This window comes from Chamaea fasciata, unplaced genomic scaffold, assembly GCF_029207755.1.
Source record: "Chamaea fasciata isolate MVZ Bird 193981 ecotype frontalis unplaced genomic scaffold, bChaFas1.0.hap1 SCAF_23, whole genome shotgun sequence".
NCBI lineage: Eukaryota > Metazoa > Chordata > Aves > Passeriformes > Sylviidae > Chamaea > Chamaea fasciata.
The window spans coordinates 6,781,421-6,793,914 of NW_027094108.1; the positions used below are offsets into that span (position 1 = coordinate 6,781,421).

Sequence of the window (12,494 nt, forward strand, 5' to 3'; positions counted from 1 at the left end):
TTTCACAGTTTGGATTCCTGGATGGGGGATTCCCCCCGCCCCGGGAGCGGACCCGGGAAATGATTCCCAAAAAAACCCCAAACCCACCCGGGAGCGGCTTTTCCAGGGGTTTTCCGGGCGGATCCCGGGGGTCGGGGCTTGGGGGGAAAAAAAATCCGGGAAAATTCAGCGAGGGGGGTTGGATCAGTCGGGAAAAATCGGGATTGGGGAGTCTGGGATGGGGTCAGGACACAGGGATTGGATCCCGGGAAAAATCGGGAATGGAGAGTCCGGGATGGGGTCAGGACACAGGGATTGGATCCCGGGAAAAATCGGGAATGGAGAGTCCGGGATGGGGTCAGGACACAGGGATGGGATCCCGGGAAAATTGGGAATGGAGAGTCTGGGTTGGGGTCAGGATACGGAGATGGGATCCCGGGAAAATTGGGAATGGAGAGTCTGGGATGGGGTCAGGACACAGGGATTGGATCCCGGGAAAAATCGGGAATGGAGAGTCCGGGATGGGGTCAGGACACGGGGATTGGATCCCGGGAAAATTGGGAATGGTGAGCCTGGGTTGGGGTCAGGACACAGGGTTTGGAGCTGGGAAAAACTGGGAATGGAGAGCTTGGAACGGGGACACACCACAGGGATTGGATCCCGGGAAAACCGGGAATGGAGGGTTTGGGATGGGGTCACTCCCACAGGGATTGGATCCAGGAAAACCGGGAATGGAGGGTTTGGGATGGGCTCACTCCCACAGGGCTCGGATCCAGGAAAACCGGGAATGGAGGGTTTGGGATGGGCTCACTCCCACAGGGCTCGGATCCCCTCTCAGGAACGGCTGTGAAGCGGTGTAAACACAGGTCGGTGTATGTAAATGTATGCAAATGAGGGGCGGGCGGGGCGCGTTCCCGGCCCGCTGCTGCCCCCGCGCTCCCGCCGGGCGCTCCCCCGGGTCCGGCCCCGCTCCGCTCGGCCCTCCCGGTTCCCCTTTGTTGTCGCTCGTCGCACGCTCGTGTTCCTGGGCCCCTGTGCTCATTCCCGTCTCCTCTTCCCTTCTCTCTCTTCTGTTAGTTTTGTACTTTGATTTGCTCACATCGGTGTTTTTGTTGGTAGTTATTTCTTTCTTCTTTTTTTTCTTTTTTATTTTTCTATTTCCATATTCCTGCTTCCCTTTGTGTCCATTTCCACTTCATCTTTGTTCTTCTATTTTTTATTTTTGTACTTTTATTTGCTTACATGGGTATTTTTGCTGGTACTTCAATTTTTCTTTATTTTCTCTTTTTTATTTGTCTATTTCCATATTCCTGCTTCCCTTTGTGTTCATTTCCATTTCTTCTTTGCTCTTCTATTTATTTATTTTATTTTCCGTACTTTTATTTGCCCACATCGGTATTTTTGCCGGTACTTAGTTCTTTTTTTTTAATTATTTTTCTCTTTCCGTATTTATTTTTGTATCTCAATTAATATCTGCGCCTTTTATGTCTCTATTGAGACTTGCCTTTACCTCGTCCTTCGTTAATATTCACCTTCGCGTCGGTATTTACGTTTCTGTTTAAATCCACATTTTTAAATCCGTGTTTATGTATTTGCATTTGCAAATATTTAAATCAATCAGTGTTCAAATGCGCCTTCTGATTAATCCCTCCAATCCGTACAGAACTTGTAATGGCTCGTTTATTAAAACCGCTCATTAATATTAATTGTGGCTATTAATAATGTTGTGCATTCCCATAAATCCCTGGATTTTCGGGATGCATTTCCCGGGATTCCCGGGATGGGGATGGAGGCCAGGGCTGCACTCTGCTGGATCCAAGCCCGGGAAACCTCGGGATCCCATTCCCAGGAATCTTCCCAAAGTTTTCCAGAGGGATTTGGGGGCGGGATTTCCTCATTAAAACCCGGGATTTGAACAGGAATCCATGGAAGTGCAGGCCTTTAACAACATCATTCCCGCTTTTCCCAAGGAAAATCCCAACTTTTCCCAAGGGTTTGGGGAGTCTTTTGGAGTTGAACACCCGGATTTGTACAGAAATCCATGGAATTGCGGGGCTGGAGCCGCTCCAGGGCTGCCCTTTCCTGCCGACATTCCCTGGAAACCTTCGGAGCCACACCTGATCCCTGATCCCACTTTTCCGGCCCCAAATCCCCCAAATCCCGCGGCAGAGCTCGGATGTTGTGCGGATCCGGAATTCCAGCTCAGCCCTGGCTCCTTGCAAAGGAATTCCCAACAAATTCCCAGCGAAACGCCCCACGAATTCCCAGCCAATTCCCAGAAAATTCCCAACAAATTCCCAGACAATTCCCGGCCAATTCCCAACAAATTCCCAGACAACTCCCAGCAAACCCAGCCCAGCCTCGGATCCATCCCAAATTAGATCCCCGGGAAAATCCCGTGTGTGTGTCGCCCGGAGCCTCCACCATTCCTGGAAAACCTCTGGAGCTGCAAAAGGAGCCTGGGAAGGGCCTGGCGTGGATCCCATCCTGGAATCCCACAGATCCCAGGGATCCCATCCCGGAATCCCACAGATCCCGTGGATCCCATCCCAGAATCCCATCAATCCCATTCTGGAATCTCACAGATCCCATGGATTCCAATCCCTGTGGATCCCCCATGCCGGGACACAAATCCCTTTCCCCAGCGATCCCGGTGGATCCCCCGTGCCGGGACACAAATCCCTTTTCCCAGCGATCCCAATGGATCCCCCGTGCCGGGACACAAATCCCTTTTCCCAGAGATCCCAATGGATCCCCCGTGCCGGGACACAAATCCCTTTCCCCAGCGATCCCGGTGGATCCCCCGTGCCGGGACACAAAGCCCTTTCCCCAGCGATCCCGGTGGATCCCCCGTGCCGGGACACAAAGCCCTTTCCCCAGCGATCCCGGTGGATCCCCCGTGCCGGGACACAAATCCCTTTTCCCAGCGATCCCGGTGGATCCCCCGCGCCGGGACACAAATCCCTTTCCCCAGCGATCCCGGTGGATCCCCCGCGCCGGGACACAAATCCCTTTCCCCAGCGATCCCGGTGGATCCCCCGCGCCGGGACACAAATCCCTTTCCCCAGCGATCCCGGTGGATCCCCCGTGCCGGGACACAAATCCCTTTCCCCAGCGATCCCGGTGGATCCCCCGTGCCGGGACACAAATCCCTTTCCCCAGCGATCCCGGTGGATCCCCCATCCAGGGACACAAATCCCTTTCCCCAGCGATCCCGGTGGATCCCCCGTGCCGGGACACAAATCCCTTTCCCCAGCGATCCCGGTGGATCCCCCGTGCCGGGACACAAATCCCTTTCCCCAGCGATCCCGGTGGATCCCCCGCGCCGGGACACAAAGCCCGTTTCGTTTCCCTTTTCACTCCGGGGTCATCCCGGGTGAGCCGCTCCCGCTCCGGCCTCCCCGGGGCGGAATCGGCGGCAGATCCAGTTTTTCCACATCCAGGACAGAGCAGTTCCCGCCCCGGCCTGCCCCCAACATTCCCGGCTCCCTATAAATCCCAGCCCGGACCTTTTTTAGGGGGGGGGGAAATCCCATTTTTAGGGATCTCATGGAAATCCTGGAAAATCCCTGAGTGGGCCGCGTTTCCCTGAGATTTTCCCGGGATAATTCCGTGAGTAAGGAATTCCTTGGCGGGGGAGGAGGGGGGGGAATCCTTTTCCCTTCATTCCAAGGTTTTTTGGGGGGGATTTTGGGGGGTTTTTCCATGGGAATTCCATGGGCTCAGGGTCCAGGCCAAAACCGCAAAAAATTGAGAAATATCCCGAATTTATCCCAGTGAAAGATCCCAAATTTATCCCGAATTTTCCAAATTTAATCCCAGTTATCCCGGTGAACTATTCCAAATTCAACCCCAAATTTATCCCGAATTTCCCAAATTTAATCCCAATTACCCCAAATTTATCCCGGCGAACTATTCCAAATTTAACCCCAAATTTATCCCGAATTTCCCAAATTTAATCCCAATTACCCCAAATTTATCCCGGTGAACTATTCCAAATTCAACCCCAAATTTATCCCGAATTTCCCAAATTTAATCCCAATTACCCCAAATTTATCCCGGCGAACTATTCCAAATTTAACCCCAAATTTATCCCGGATTTCCCAAATTTAATCCCAATTACCCCAAATTTATCCCGGTGAACTATTCCAAATTTAACCCCAAATCCATCCCGAATTCCCAAGGCACCACTAATTCCCCTCCTCGCTACCAAAGGAATTTTCCCCTGGTTAAAAAAAAAAACATGGAATAAGGGGAGTGAGGAAAACCCCCCAAAAAACCTGGAATAAAGGGAAGATTTTCACTGATTTCCCGGAGAAATCCGCCTTTTAATGCGTCCCTTTAATTCTGGAGTGGGGAAATAAAACTCCCACTTTTATTTGGGATGAAAGCAACAAACCGATTCCTTGGGGGATTTGTGCGAGACGAGCATTTGTCCCTTGGGGAATATCCGTGGGCGAAAGGCGTTCTCGTTTTTTAGGGAAAAAAAACAAACCTTGGAATAAGTGAACTGAATTTTGGGTGGGAAGAAATCCTCTGGAATCCGTGAATTTAATTTTTGGGAACAATCCCTTTGGAATCTGCGCATTTAATTTTTTGGGGGGGACAAAAGTCTTTGGAGTTTGTGGAATTTGGGCATCTAGTTTTTTGGGAACGAGCCCTTTGGAATAAGGGAATTTAATTTTTTTGGGAGGGGGAGGAAATCCATTGGAATGAGTGGATTTAATTTAATTGGGGGAGAGGAATCCATTGGAATTAGTGGATTTAATTTTGGGGGGAATCCATTGGAATAAGGGAATTTAATTTGGGGGAATCCATTGGAATAAGGGAATTTAATTTGGGGGGAATCCATTGGAATAAGGGAATTTAATTTTGGGGGAATCCATTGGAATAAGGGAATTTAATTTGGGGAAATCCATTGGAATAAGGGAATTTAATTTGGGGGGGAATCCATTGGAATAAGGGAATTTAATTTTGGGGGAATCCATTGGAACAAGGGAATTTAATTTGGGGGGATCCATTGGAATAAGGGAATTTAATTTTGGGGGGATCCATTGGAATAAGGGAATTTAATTTTGGGGGGAATCCATTGGAATAAGGGAATTTAATTTTGGGGGAATCCATTGGAATAAGGGAATTTAATTTTGGGGGGAATCCATTGGAATAAGGGAATTTAATTTTGGGGAATCCATTGGAATAAGGGAATTTAATTTTGGGGGGATCCATTGGAATAAGGGAATTTAATTTTCGGGGGGGATCCATTGGAATAAGGGAATTTAATTTTGGGGAATCCATTGGAATAAGGGAATTTAATTTTGGGGGGAATCCATTGGAAACAGAAAACTCTTTGCCTAAACGGGCATTTATCGTTTATTTTCCCGGGGGGAAGAAACCCTTTGGAATCCGCGCGTTTATTATTTTTTTTTGGGGGGGGGAACAAAATCCGTGCGTGAATCCCCCCGCCAGAAACTCCCCACGCCTTTTCCTTGGGGGGAAAAAAAACAAAATAAAAATAAAATTAAAATAAGAATAAAAATAAGAGTAAAAATAAGAGTAAAAATAGGAATAAAAATAAGAATAAAAATAAGAATGAGAATAAAAATTAAAATGAAAGTAAGAATAAGAATAAAAAAAGAATAAAAATAAAAATAAAATAAAGTAAAAATACAAATAAAAATAAAAATAGAAATTAAAATAAAAATAAGAATAAAAATAAGACGAAAAATAGGAATAAAAATAAGAATAAAAATAAGAATGAGAATAAAAATTAAAATAAAAGTAAGAATAAGAATAAAAATAAGAATAAAAATAAAATAAAATAAAAATACAAATAAAAATAAAAATCGAAATTAAAATAAAAATAAGAATAAGAATAAAAATAAGACTAACAAAACTAAAACTAAAACTAAAAATAAAAATAAAAATAAAAATTAAAATTGAAATAGAAATTAAAATAAAAATAAAAATAAGAGTAAGAATAAAAATAGGAATAAAAATAAGAATAAAAATAAAAATAAAATAAAAATAGAAATTAAAATAAAAATAGAAATTAAAATAAAAATAAAAATAAAAATAAGAGTAAGAATAAAAATAGGAATAAAAATAAGAATAAAAATAAAAATAAAATAAAAATAGAAATTAAAATAAAAATAAGGATAAGAATAAAAATAGGAATAAAAATAAAAATAACAAAATACAAAGTAAAAATAAAAATAATAAGAATAAAAGTAAGGCTAAAAATAAGAATAAAAATAGGAATAAAAATAAGAATAAAAAAGAAGAATAAGAATAAAAATTAAAAATAAGAACAAGAATAAGAATAAGAATAAAAATAAGAATAAGAATAAAGAATAAGAATAAGAATAAGAACAAGAATAAAAATAAGAATAAGAGTAAGAATAAGAATAAGAATAAAAATAAAAATAAAAACAAAAACTAAATAAATAAATAAATAAATAAATAAATAAATAAATAAATAAATATGTAAAAATAACAATAACAATAACAATAAAAATACAAAATAAAAATAAGAGCGAGCCCGCATTTCCGCTCCCCGAGGGCCCCGGACGCCCAGCCCCTGGATCCCCCGGCAGAGCCGCGGCCCCGGCGGCGCCCGCGGAGTCCTCCCGGCCGGCAGGGGGCGCTGCCGCCCCCGCGCCGCGCCCGCGCCGCCGGCGCCTCCCCCGCCGCCCGGCCATGTGGTTGTGTTTTGTATTGTCCCGCTCGGCCGCGCTCCCGGCTCCAGGGGATTTCGGTGGGTGGGAATCCAGCGGGGGGGGGGGGGGAAGGGGGAAAGAGAAAGGAGGGAGAGAGAAAGAGGGGAAAAAAAAAACCAAACGAAAAAACCCGGAGGAGGAGGGGAAAAAAAAAAAACCCAAAAAACCCCAAATTACCTTTTTTTTTTTTTTTTTCCTTTTTCCTGCCACAGGAACCGCCCCCCCGAAGCGGCGCCGCGCTCGCCGCCGCTCCCTTTATGCGGCACCTCTGGCCCTGAATCCAGGTTCGGAACCGGGGACCCCCAAAGGGCCGCTGGGGGGGGCACGGGGGGGGCACGGGGGGGGGAGGGGAGGGATGGGGGAGGGGCGGAAAAATGGGTTCGGGAAAAAAAAAATGGGGAAAAAAAAAAGGGAAAAAGACAAGGCGGATCCACGTGGTGCGAGGGGGGCAGACAGAGATCCCATTGTTCCCGGGAAATCTGGGAATGGGAATGCGCCCGGCGGGGGGGGGGGGGGGGTGGATGGACACCGCGGACACCCCCCGGGGGGGCCGGGCCCCCTCCCCGGCTGGCGAAATCGCCCCCGGCCCAAAATCCAGGCGGAGCGCCCCCCGAGCGGCGGGGATGGGGGGGGGTGGGGGTAAAGGAGGGGGGACCCCAAAATCCTCCCCCCCCCCGGGCTGCCCTTCCCCCGCTGCCCTTTGGGGGGGCGGCGCGTTGTCTCCGGGCCCTTTCCCTGACCCGGGTCCCCTTTGGGAACCCCCCCAGCACCCCAAAAAAGCCCGGGACACCCCCCGTGCGCCCCCAAAGGTCACATCCCACCGAGCCCCCCCCCGCGTGCCCCCCTTTGACCCCCCCCTCGGCCGCCCCGTTTCCAAAGTGCCCGTTTGCCCCCCTCATTCGCCCCCTTGGAGACCCCCTTGTCCAGCCCCCCCTTGTCCAGCCCCCTCCTCTCCCCCCAGCCGGGGGTCCCCTCTCTCCCCTCCCCCGTATCCCCACATCCCCCGGCTGGGGTCACCCGTGTCCCCCTGTCCCCCCCAGCCCCCTCACCCCTTGTCCCCCTGCGTCCCCTCCATGTCCCACTCACGGGGGGTCTCCCCTTTCTCCCCCGATCCCGTGTTCCCCTCATATCCCCCCGTTTCCCCCACGTCCCCCAAATCCCCCGTGTCCCCTCACCCCGTGTCCCCTCACCCCGTGTCCCCCGTGTCCCCTCACCCCGTGTCCCCATGTCCCCTCGCTGTCCCCATGTCCCCTCACTGTCCCCCTCACCGCCTGTCCCGCATGTCCCGGGGTCGGGGTCGGTGTCCCTGGGTGTCCCTGGGTGTCCCTGGGTGTCCCTGGGTGTCCCTGGGTGTCCGTGGCTGTCCCCTGGGTGTCCCTGGGTGTCGGTGGCTGTCCCCTGGGTGTCCGTGGCTGTCCCCTGGGTGTCCCTGGGTGTCGGTGGCTGTCCCCTGGGTGTCTGTGGCTGTCCCCTGGGTGTCCGTGGCTGTCCCCTGGGTGTCCCTGGGTGTCGGTGGCTGTCCCCTGGGTGTCTGTGGCTGTCCCCTGGGTGTCCGTGGCTGTCCCCTGGGTGTCCCTGGGTGTCCCTGGGTGTCGGTGGCTGTCCCCTGGGTGTCCGTGGCTGTCCCCTGGGTGTCCCTGGGTGTCCGTGGCTGTCCCCTGGGTGTCCGTGGCGGTCGCTCGGTGTCTGTGGGTGGCCCTGGCCGTCCCTGCCCGTGTGTCTCTGTCCCTGTGTCCCCATGTCCCGGTGTGGTGGTGTCCCGTTGTCGCGCTGTCCTGGTGTCCCGCTGTCCCCATGTCCCCGTGTCCCCGTGTCCCTGTGTCCCCGTGTCCCCCTGTCCCCCTGTCCCCATATCCCCCCTGTCCCCCTGTCCCCCTGTCCCCAATATCCCCGTGCCCCCGTGTCCCCCTGTCCCCCTGTCCCCGTGTCCCCAATGTCCCCGTGTCCCCCTGTCCCGTTGTCCCCCTGTCCCGTGTCCCCCTGTCCCCGTGTCCCCATGTCCCCTGTCCCGTGTCCCCCTGTCCCCAATATCCCCCTGTCCCCAATATCCCCCTGTCCCCCTGTCCCCCTGTCCTGTGTCCCCCTGTCCCGTTGTCCCCCTGTCCCCGTGTCCCCCTGTCCCCATATCCCCCCTGTCCCCCTGTCCCCGTGTCCCCGTGTCCCCCTGTCCCGTGTCCCCCTGTCCCCAATATCCCCCTGTCCCCCTGTCCCCCTGTCCCCGTGTCCCCCTGTCCCCAATATCCCCCTGTCCCCAATATCCCCGTGTCCCCCTGTCCCCGTGTCCCCCTGTCCCGTTGTCCCCCTGTCCCGTGTCCCCCTGTCCCCCTGTCCCCAATATCCCCGTGTCCCCCTGTCCCCAATATCCCCCTGTCCCCAATATCCCCGTGTCCCCGTGTCCCCGTGTCCCCCTGTCCCTGTGTCCCCGTGTCCCCCTGTCCCCAATATCCCCGTGTCCCCGTGTCCCCCTGTCCCCATATCCCCCCTGTCCCGTGTCCCCGTGTCCCCCTGTCCCCAATATCCCCGTGTCCCCCTGTCCCCCTGTCCCCGTGTCCCCCTGTCCCCAATATCCCCGTGTCCCCCTGTCCCCCTGTCCCGTGTCCCCCTGTCCCCAATATCCCCGTGTCCCCCTGTCCCCGTGTCCCCCTGTCCCCGTGTCCCCGTGTCCCGTGTCCCGGTGCGGGCGCGGCGCTGACGCTCTCCCGCAGCCATGCCCCGCAGGAAGGCGGCGGGCCCGCCCTGGGCCGCTCCGGCGGCCGCGGGCTCTCGGGGCGGCGGGCGGCGGCGGCCGGGCGCTCCGGGCGGGGGGCGGCGGCGGCCCCGGCCCGGCGGCGGCAGCAGCGGCGGCAGCAGCGAGGAGGAGGCGCCCCGGGAGCGGCGGCCGCGGGACGGCAGCCCCGGCGCCCGCAGGCCCGGCAGGCCCGGCCCGGCGGCGGCGGCGGCGCCCGGAGGGCCCCGCGGGCAGAGCGTGGTCATCTGCGAGCCCGAGCACAGCAAGGAGCGCATCGTGAGCCACGGGCGCCCGGCCCTGGGAGACACCTGGGAGCCCTGGGAGACACCTGGGACACCTGGGAGACACCTGGGAGACACCTGGGAGACACCTGGGAGACACCTGGGACACCTGGGAGACACCTGGGAGACCCCTGGGAGACACCTGGGACACCTGGGAGACACCTGGGAGCCCTGGGAGACACCTGGGAGACACCTGGGACACCTGGGAAACACCTGGGAGAGACCTGGGAGACACCTGGGAGACACCTGGGAGACACCTGGGAGCCCTGGGAGACACCTGGGAGACACCTGGGAGCCCTGGGACCCCACTGGGAGACACCTGGGAGACACCTGGGAGACACCTGGGAGACACCTGGGACACCTGGGACACCTGGGAGACACCTGGGAGACACCTGGGAGACCTGGGAGCCCTGGGAGACACCTGGGAGACACCTGGGACACCTGGGAGACACCTGGGAGACCCCTGGGAGACACCTGGGACACCTGGGAGACACCTGGGAGAGACCTGGGAGACACCTGGGAGACACCTGGGACACCTGGGAGACACCTGGGAGAGACCTGGGAGACACCTGGGAGACACCTGGGAGACCTGGGACCCCACTGGGACCCTTGGGACACCCCCTGGGACACCCCTGGGACACCCCTGGGACACCCCTGGGAGCCCTCCGAGCCCCCTGGGACCCCGCTGTGCCCCCTGTGTGCCCCACTGACGCCCCACTGACACGCCGCGTGTACCCGCTGTGCCCCATTGGGCCCCAGTGACACTGACACCCTGTGCCCCTCCGGCCCCACCCCATGGGATCCTCGTGCCCCCATTGTGCCCCTGGCCCCACAGTGCAGCCCTGACCCCCATTCCACCCACTGCCCCCCAAACCCCGCCCCACTGCCCCCGGCCCCACTGTCCCCCAAATCCCGCCCCACTGCCCCCGGCCCCACTGCCCCCGACCCCACTGTCCCCGAACCCACTGCCCCCGACCCCACTGCCCCCCACCCCACTGCCCCCGACCCCACTGCCCCCGGCCCCACTGCCCCTGACCCCACTGCCCCCCAAATCCCGCCCACTGCCCCCGGCCCCACTGCCCCCCAAACCCCGCCCCACTGCCCCCGGCCCCACTGCCCCCCAAACCCCGCCCCACTGCCCCCAACCCCACTGCCCCCCAAACCCCGCCCCACTGCCCCCGGCCCCACTGCCCCCCAACCCCCACTGCCCCCAACCCCCACTGCCCCCAACCCCCACTGCCCCCACCCACTGCCCCCGGCCCCACTGCCCCCCAAACCCCGCCCCACTGCCCCCGGCCCCACTGCCCCCCAAATCCCACCCCACTGCCCCCAACCCCACTGCCCCCGACCCCACTGCCCCCCCAACCCCACTGCCCCCGACCCCACTGCCCCCCAACCCCACTGCCCCCGACCCCACTGCCCCCCAACCCCACTGCCCCCGACCCCACTGCCCCCCAACCCCACTGCCCCCTTCCCCCCCATGGCACCCCTGAAGGCCCCCGTCATTGTCCCCATGGCCCTGATGTCCCCTGACGTGGCAGTGTCCCCGTGTCCCTGCTGTCCCCTGATGTCCCCGTGTCCCCTGACATGGCAGTGTCCCCATGTCCCCGCTGTCCCCTGACGTGGCGGTGTCCCCGTGTCCCCGTGTCCCCGTGTCCCCGCTGTCCCCTGACGTGGCGGTGTCCCCGTGTCCCCTGATGTCCCCGTGTCCCCTGATGTCCCCGTGTCCCCGTGTCCCCTGACGTGGCCGTGTCCCCGCAGAAGCTGGAGGGCTCCAAGAGCCGGGGGCAGCTGCTGATCTTCGGAGCCACCAACTGGGACCTGATCGGCCGCAAGGAGGTGCCCAAGCAGCAGGGTGAGGGGCGCTCGTTAATTACCGCCTCGTTAGCCGGTAATAATGGGGCTGGGGCTCATTCATTAACCGCCTCATTGGTCATTAATGGGGCTGGGGCTCGTTCATTAACCGCCTCATTAGCCATTAATGGGGCTGGGGCTCGTTCATTAACCGCCTCATTGGCCATTAATGGGGCTGGGGGTCGTTCATTAACCGGATCATTGGTCATTAATGGGGCTGGGGCTCGTTCATTAACCGCCTCATTGGTCATTAATGGGGCTGGGGGTCGTTCATTAACCGGATCATTGGTCATTAATGGGGCTGGGGGTCGTTCATTAACCGCCTCATTAGCCATTAATGGGGCTGGGGCTCGTTCATTAACCGCCTCGTTGGTCATTAATGGGGCTGGGGCTCGTTCATTAACCGGATCATTGGTCATTAATGGGGCTGGGGGTCATTCATTAACCGCCTCGTTGGTCATTAATGGGGCTGGGGGTCGTTCATTAACCGCCTCATTAGTCATTAATGGGGCTGGGGCTCGTTCATTAACCGCCTCATTGGTCATTAATGGGGCTGGGGCTCGTTCATTAACCGGATCATTGGTCATTAATGGGGCTGGGGGTCGTTCATTAACCGCCTCATTGGTCATTAATGGGGCTGGGGGTCGTTCATTAACCGCCCTCATTAGCCATTAATGGGGCTGGGGGTCGTTCATTAACCGGATCATTGGTCATTAATGGGGCTGGGGGGTCGTTCATTAACGGGATTATTGGTCATTAATGGGGCTGGGGGTCGTTCATTAACCGGATCATTGGTCATTAATGGGGCTGGGGGTCGTTCATTAACCGGATCATTGGTCATTAATGGGGCTGGGGGTCGTTCATTAACCGCCTCATTAGCCATTAATGGGGCTGGGGGTCGTTCATTAACCGGATCATTGGTCATTAATGGGGCTG

General features: G+C 55.4%; 1 long non-coding RNA gene across 1 annotated transcript in view; it reads left to right on the top strand.

Moving 5' to 3' along the window:
* The first annotated feature begins 6,679 nt into the window (after nt 1-6,679).
* Nucleotides 6,680-12,494, top strand: part of LOC136300641 (uncharacterized) — an 8,066-nt gene continuing 2,251 nt past the window's right edge. The window contains exons 1-3 of the long non-coding RNA XR_010723718.1: nt 6,680-6,733; nt 6,908-6,979; nt 11,466-11,559. This is a non-coding gene — a long non-coding RNA (uncharacterized lncRNA). The remainder of the gene's footprint in view (nt 6,734-6,907; nt 6,980-11,465; nt 11,560-12,494) is intronic.